The following is an 8,016-nucleotide window of genomic DNA, read 5'->3' as shown; positions in this document are numbered from 1 at the left end:
GCAGGCACCGGTGTGTCTGTGCCTGCGTGGACACGCGCGCGGGGGGCTGGAGGGATCGCGAAACCAAGAAAAGCGGGACATAGCAACTATGTGAAAATAATTTTCCCGTGGCTGGAAGGGGGGTCTCTGCATGGAAAAGCAATTTTAGGAATAAAAAAAAAATCTTCAAACAGGGTGGAAGGAAGGCTTGCCAGGAGGGTGCGGGACGTAGCGGGGGTGCCTGTGTTTTTCCTCGAGCATTTTTCCTCTTCCCGGGCTCAGGGCGGCCCACTCCCCACCCATCCATCCACCTGCCCGCGGCCTCACCCGCGCCCCCTGCAGTCCCGGGACGCGCATGGCCCGTCGGCTATGGCGAGGAGGTCGGAGAAGGCGGCCGGCCGGCCGGCCGCGGGCTGCGAAGGTCTGGCGGCGCGGGCTGATTTAGTGGCCGGGGCTGTAGTACAGGCTGTCCCCGGCAGCCGGCGGAGTCAGCGCGCCCACGTGACGGCCCCGGCTCTCCGGTGAGCTCCCCAAACAGACGCACACCCAGCCACACGCGCGCGCTCGCTCGCGCGCGCTCGCGCGCACACACACACAAAACACACACACACACACACACACGCACGCACCCCCGCGCGCACACGCCCGCCCGCTCGCGCTGCCTCTGCGCCTCCATCCCGGCTCGCTCATTATCTCGCCCTCTCGCTTCCCCTGCGGTCTCTCGCTCTGCGCGCACACACCACACACACGCACACGCACACACACGCGCGCACACACGCAGCCGGCACAGGCGGCGGCGGCGGCTGCCCAAGTCAGGACGAACCTCTCTAGGTACCGTCTTGAGAAGGCGGCAGCGGCGGCGGCGGCGGTGGCGGCGGCAGCCCGAGCATCCCTCCTCTCCCGGAGAGGGAGCACCGCCGAGAGTTTCCGTTCCCTTTGCCATTCCCTTCCCCCTCCTTTTCTTTATTTTCGAGAGAATTTCTTCTTGGCTTATTGGTTTAATTTGATTTTTAAAATTTTGGGTTGCTTTTGTGTATGTGTGCTTTTTTTTTTCTTTCCTCATTTTATTTGCATCCAGAGCATGGCGGGCTGCGGGCTGTCGGAAGACACCCTCTTCTCTTCCTTCTTTTACAACTACGGCTCCTCCTGGGAAACCCCTTCCAACCAGGTAAGGGGTGGCTCGGTGCCGGGCGGCGTCGCGCCCCTTGCCCCCTGCCGCGCGCTCACTTGGTACTCGGTGGGGAGGCAGAGGCTCGGGAGGGGGTGGGGATGATGGGGGGCCAAGTGGGTCGCACTGTCTGGGTCAGCGCCAACCGGCGAGAGGAGGTACCCCCCCTTCCCCCATCGCTAGCTTTCCAGTCTCCAGGTTCTGTCGCTTTCCTCCCGTGCCCAATCTGCCATCGACACCTTCCCCCACCACCTCCGAGCCCAGCGGGAACCCGAGAAAGAGGCAGGAGCCGGCGCGTCACCCCGAACAACTCCAGGCAGAACCAGGGAACTCGAGCGCAACCTTCCCCAAGTCGCCGCGGGCGCCGCGCCCCTGTGCGCCCGGCGCCTACCCGCCTTCCAGTTGCGCCGAGGGGCTGCAGAACCGCAAGCCCCCCGCGACGTGCTGTCCCCCCTCCACTCCCCTCGGGGCCCGAGCGGCCTCTTTCCCTAAAATGGCTGCAATCTCAAGTAGAGGCGTCCCCTGACCCGCGGAGGTGGGGGGGGGGTGGGGTGCAGAGTGGAGGCTCCGCTCCTCCTGACCCCGCGCCTCCCCCGGGGCGCACAAGCACCCCACAAACACACACACTTAACTTTGATGACTGTGCAATGCAGTCCGGCTGCATCGTGCCCTAGACGCTCCACGCCGCCGGCCTGTAGGTGTGCGTGTCGGTGTGACTCGGGGGGCCCAGGGACGCTGGGGGTAGACGCCGGAAGGGGGGCGTGGAAGGAGATGGATGTCAGCGGGCCACTGGTAACCTGGAGAGACAGGCATGTGCTCAGGGTCTAGGGGTGAAAAAGCTATTCTGGGAGCTGGAGCGAGAAATAGAGGAAAAATGCCTTTTAATTAAATAACTGTTGTAGTCTGCTGCCCCCACTGCTTGTTTGGTGAAAGTCTACAGGCATCTGTCATCTCCAAACTACGCGGGGAAGTAGAGCTGGGGTCGAGGCAGGGGAGGCATGTGTGTGCGTGTGTGTGTGTGCACGCGGGTGTGTGTCTGTGTGTGGGTGTGCGCGCGCGCTCGCGTGTCTGGGCTGGGGAAAGTTGGGGCCAGAGGAGCGGTGGAGGAGCAATGGTGAAAGGCATTAGCAACTCGGTGGGCGGTCCAGGGCGCCGGGGATTCCCGGGCCCCGCGGAGTGCGCACCGCGGGGGGAGCTGGCCTGCTAGGGGTGGGGGGTGTCGAGGAAAAGAGCTCTGTTCAGCCCGGCTCGCCTGGCCGCAGCGGCGCCTCTCCTCTGGAGCCCGCCAGCCAGCCTCGGCCCCTTGCGGGGCTGCCCGCCGCGCTCGCCGGCGCTGGCGCGCTCCCTCCCGGGCCCCGGGCGCAGCGCGTTCCTGCGAGCTCCCGGCAGAGAAGCCAAACCCCGAAAGCAAATAACCGAAAAATGTTCGCCGCCGCCCCCGCATCACCCCAAGTTTCCAAGAAACAAATCGCCAAACTACTAGCTGCCAGGTGAAGACCTCTCTCTCCGGCGTGGGCTCTCCAGAAAGCGCCGCGGCCATCCGAGTCAATAATACATAAGGGCCGCCGGGGAGCCTTGGAGAGGCTCCCGCCGCCGCGGCAACAGCAGCGGGAGGCGGCGGCGAGCTCTGGGCAGACCGTCGGGCCGCCGCCGCGGGTGGGGGCGTCTGGGCTGCCCCCGGGAAGTACGCCGGCCGTTCGGGCGGGGCGGGAGGGCAGCCCAGGCGCGCGGAGTGAGGGTTCGCGGTGAGGCAGCCGGGAGACACGAGGCCTCGCTGCGAGTAGAAACTTGCAGGAGCTACTGAGGTGGTCGGGCCGGCGCTGGAGTTGGGGGTCTGAAGAAGCACGATCGGGGCCCGGAGGGTGCCCGGCTGCCCGTGGCCGGCGCCGGTGGCTTTCTTCAGGCTATCCCGCCCCTCCTGGCGGGCCTTGGGTGCTCTCCACGCTTCCTCGCGTCCGCCCAGGATTGCCGAGAGCCAACGACCCCTCCGGCTCCGCAAACTCCAGCTCTCCAGGAGCGGGCGTCCGCGTGCCTGCCTGCGTGAGTGTGTGTGTGTGTGTGTGTGTGTCTGTCTGTCTGTCGATGAGTCAGAAACCAAGCCCTGCTCGTCTTTGAGGACTGAGGCGGGTACGAAAGGTTTGAACCACGCACCCGGCACAAGCCCGGCCGGCATTCGGGCGTCCTCGGCAGCGCCGCGTCCCCCAGTCCTGGAGTCAGATGCGTTAGGACAAGTTTCCAGGCGCGTGCCTCCGACCTGCACCCCGGGGCCGTGAAACTCAGGCACTTTGTATTCCTCCAAAGCAAGAGAGGAAGGAGACTTGGGTCTAAGGAAGCAGTGATACAGCTTTGCAGAGATGGGAGGTTTCGCAGCATCTTTAACGAGATAAGAAACAAGTCGTTTGAGAGTGTTTAAAAGCGAAGGGCTGCGGCTGGATTTCACAAGACAGGCAATCACGTGCAAACTCCTAGGAAACCAGAGGAGGTGGGAGAGAGGGACTGGGTGGGGGCAGGTTTGGAGCAAAGGAAAGAGAGAACCATTTGCGGAGGGGGGCGTTTTAAAAAGTGGAAAACTACCGGCTTCTTCGGGTAAAGTTAGTTTAACTTGAGGTGGAAAAGTGTTTCCCCAAGAGGCAGCATCTTTCTTCTAGAAGGGGATACTCATGTTGCTAAGAAAATCGAAAGAATTTCTGATAAAGCAGCTGGCTCTGCTCTCTGGAGAATGATTGGCTCTCGGGCTGGTATTGGGTACTGTGCTACTCTTAGTGCAGTGAAATTGTATGATGGGGAGAGGAGATTATTTGAAGTATTGATTTCTTCTTCCAGTGGTGCGGTATGAACTTTAAGATAAAGTACAGAAACAAATGAGAGATGTACATCATTAGGGGAAGGTGCGTCAGATGCTACCGAAGCTTTAATCTCTGGTGGTAAATGCAGCCGGGGCAGTGAATCTTACCAGGATTTGCGGTTTCCAACATTGCCACAATCTCCATTTTCAGAGATGAAGAATACATGTGCATAAGGGGCCTTACTGATCTCCAGTTTGCATTTTCAGCATTTGAGCATGGGCACATGTTTGAGAAACCTGCTCCTAACTGTTCCTAAGAAGAAAAAGAATACAACAAAGGCGATACTTTAAATCTCATCTTGGACTCGGGCAGAGCTGCTATAGGAAGGCCTGGGCCAAATTTGCAAGAGTGAGACTTATTCATGATTTTACCCTGATTGCTGCCAAAATGCTTACATATCCTGCGTTTCCTAAAAATAGCAATGTTCTTCAAATATAATTTGTTTACTCTACCTCAATTAAAAATGAAATCCTTTTCCTAGTGTTATAAAGTGCTTATGAAGGTAAGGGTTGGCTGTACTAAAAAAAAAAAAATCAAGCTTTTTATTTCTAGATCAATATGATGTGCTCTCAACATCTAATACCATGTAAAAGGAGCCTTTCTGCAACATCAATAGCAGGCAGGCATGTCTCCCTAAGAAGCTCTTTTCCTGGAATCACAAGACATTTTGATTACTTTCATTTTCACAAGAAACATGATTATGACGCCTCTCGTTATAAACAAGCAAGTAAAAAAAATAATGAAGATGGAGCTTCTTGATATATAGACCTGGAAAATTGGAAACAATGAGGGTGTTTATTCATTACTGAAAAACAGAAACATAAACAAACAACAAAAACCCAGCCACAAATCATCACTGACCAGGTTTTTACTTGTTCTGTGACATTTTATTCTTGAAGCTGGGGAGGGAGGGGTGATTTTTTTGGAGAGAGCCCAATGTGTATTAGAGCCGAAACTACATCTGTTACCATTTAAAAACTGGGAAATTCCATCCTATATCTGAGAGGACCATGTTGCAGATATTTTGCACCCACTTGCCAATGTGCAAAACATATCATAGCAAGTGTGTGTGTGCGGGGGGGAGCATCTGCTTAGGTGGAATTCATTTCTTCAATTAGAATGAAACCCCCAGTTAAAGTGTATATGTGAAATGTCTCTGATTTGGCTCAGTGCAGCAGACAGCAGACCATTCTTTAATTTACAGTTTCACGCCTAGGGATGGCAGTAGTGCAAGCTTCCAAAACCGAGCTTTATCTTTTGATGTTGTGCTTTTCAACCTGTAATTCTCTCCTGTAGTTGTTTTGGCTTTCTGTCTCCATCAGAAAGCTGACTGTGGAGTGGTCATTACTGCTTGCAGTTTGGACCCAGGTCACCTTATTAGCTGTCACTATGTAAGCCCAAATCGAAGCAGGCCAGGTCTGTATGATATTGAATCAATCAGTTGAAAGTGAAAAATGGAGCCAATTAGCTGACTGCTTGAGTGTGATGAGGCCAGACATCTGACTTTACTCACCTGATTGACCAGCTGTTTGGTTACTGGGTAGCTTAACCTGAGGCTACGTAAAAGACATTACCACGAGGCTTGACCCTGCTTTTTTAACTTTTCTTTCTCTGCCCCCTGCCCCCACCACTTCCCAAATTTTCCAGACTAGAAATATAAAATGGCATCTTCATAAGGGAACTATCTTCTCAGAGTAGGCAATGACTGTTTTGAATTAGCCAGTACCCATAGTTCTGTATACTCACTGTATCTTCTCCAGCAAGGTAGAAGTTTCAGTGCAGAATCATTAATGGATGTGGGTAAGTTGTCGAAAGCTTGTGCTGACTGCCCATTTTTTTTTTTGGCTTGGCATTACCTCCATGAATATGGATAGCCAAAGCAGAAAGCAGCCCACTGAGGAACACTTCTTTTCCATTCAGTCCAAATGCCATAAAGAATTCAGTGTTTTTTTTTCTTTCTTTCTGGACATTTCATAATTCTTAAAGTGGTGACAATGTTGGCATCCCCGGAGATGAGCCAAGACTTGGGAATATCCTCCATTTACAAAGTTGTTAGATAGCCAATACCTCAAAGTTAAAAAAATATCAACTGGGCTTCTATACCTTTTCAACATTTTTATTTCCCTGAAGATGTAGTATGAACTGCAAAAGAGTTTTAAGTGCATTTCTACATTCTTACCTTAAATAAATTTTAGAAATCCTCCTGTAAATCCAGCTCACAGAACCCCAGTTTTCACATAACTCCAATTTTTCTGACTTTGGGTTTCTCCTAGGGGTATAGGAGAGGAAAAGAATTTGTTGCAGGTCTTCCAATAAGGCTGGCTTACTTAATGCATCAGCTTGAAAACGTTGTTCACTTTTCTTTTTCTTTCTTTCCTTCCTTCCTCTTTCTTTCTTTTCTTTTCTTTTCTTTTCTTTTCTTTCTTTCTTTCTTTCTCTTTCTTTCTCTTCCTTCCTTTCTTTCTTTCTTTCTTTTTTCTTTGTCTCTTTCTTTCCTTCCTTCTCTCTCTCTCTTTCTTTCTTTTCCTTCTCTCTTTTTCTTTCTCTCCCTCCCTTCCTTCCCTTCCTTCCTTCCTTCCTTTTTTTTTTTTTTTGCTGGTGTGCAGTGGTGCAATCTTAGCCCACTGCAACATCCACCTCCCGGGTACAAGCAATTCTCTTGTCTCAGCCTCCTGAGTAGCTGGGACAACAGGCTCATGCCACAACGCCTGGCTAATTTTTGTATTTTTAGTAGAGACGGGGTTTCACCATGTTGGCCAGGCTGGTCTCGAACTCCTGACCTCGGCCTCCCAAAGTGCAATTTTTAGCTTTTCTTTGTAATTTATGTAAACCATAAACTTGGTAATTAAAGAGCAGTGACAATGACTACCATTTATCAATTGTTGTTCCATATACTTTATAAATATTTGACTCATTTAATCTCCATAACAACATATGAGGTAGGTACTTTTACTATTATTCCCATTTTATAGATGAGGCAAAGCACAGAGAATTAAGTGACTTGCCTAAGGTCTCAGCGCTAGTCAGGGAAAGCTGGGTCCTCTACCAGACAGACTTGTGCCAGCTTCCTCTTCTTATCCCCACTGTACTCACTTTCTGCTACAACACAGAAGAAACTGTGTGGCCACATGTACATTTCTGGCAAGTTTGGCAATTTATTTGCCAGCTTTGTGAAATAGTGAATATCTCCTTTGTTTGCCCAAGTTTACCCACTTTCTTTTATATAACCAGATAGAATTCTTTTTGATGAATGAGGTGAAGTTGTCTCTTTTGGTGGAATCAACCATAACTACCTGATGCTTTTTGGACTAGATGTTTGAGTTGACCATTCTTTTTGTTTTGAATGGTAGATCTAGCCTGGGAGATAGTCAGGGCCTTCTAAAACAGAATAATTATGGTTTAGTGGGGTGCTCATTCCAAATGTACCTGAATATCAATAAAATATTCGACAGGAGAAATGTAATTGTGAGATACACAAATAGAATAATTTTATAATCATTCAGATGTATCAAAACCCTATCATATATATAGTGAGGGATACACTCTCATGAGCTAATCCGTGTCACTTTCTGCTTGTGCTACATATAGTTACATTTGAGATTTAGGCTGAAATGTACCTTTCTCATCCCGGCCATGTTATAACAGGTATCTTCTGCACTGAATCGTGCGCCTAACATTTATGTCCATCATGAACTGATGCCTTTTAGTGGTTCAGCCCTTATTTTGTGATCTTCCAAAGTACAGTTGTGGGAAGGGGAGGGAAAACATTAAATGTCAGTAGTTACAGCAAGACAGTCTCCATGAAGAGGGCAAGGAGTTTCTCACTGCTTTCACGTTCCTGTGGCCCTAGCGGAAATGTAAAAGTGCAAGGCTTGCATTGGAATGAGAATGGGGTCACCTACCCCTTGTATTCATCATCAAGGAAGCAGAACTTCCTTCCAGAGAGACCACAGGAAATCAATGATCACACTTTGCCAGTGAAGAGGTAAATGTGTACAGCAGACGGCATTAAATAAAAGGGCA

At 51.1% G+C, this 8,016-nt stretch overlaps 1 protein-coding gene across 2 annotated transcripts in view; it reads left to right on the top strand.

The window, feature by feature from the left end:
* The first annotated feature begins 514 nt into the window (after nt 1-514).
* The window catches only part of PPARGC1A (PPARG coactivator 1 alpha), a 681,913-nt gene continuing 674,411 nt past the window's right edge, over nt 515-8,016 (top strand). For both annotated transcript variants that reach the window (XM_054484915.2, XM_054484918.2), the window contains exon 1: nt 515-1,147. The gene's annotated coding sequence lies outside the window, so the exon portion shown is untranslated. The remainder of the gene's footprint in view (nt 1,148-8,016) is intronic.

The sequence above is a fragment of the Pongo pygmaeus genome, chromosome 3 (assembly GCF_028885625.2).
Source record: "Pongo pygmaeus isolate AG05252 chromosome 3, NHGRI_mPonPyg2-v2.0_pri, whole genome shotgun sequence".
Lineage (NCBI taxonomy): Eukaryota > Metazoa > Chordata > Mammalia > Primates > Hominidae > Pongo > Pongo pygmaeus.
Note: the sequence above shows the minus strand (reverse complement) of the source record. Positions and strands in the feature narration are given on the sequence as shown.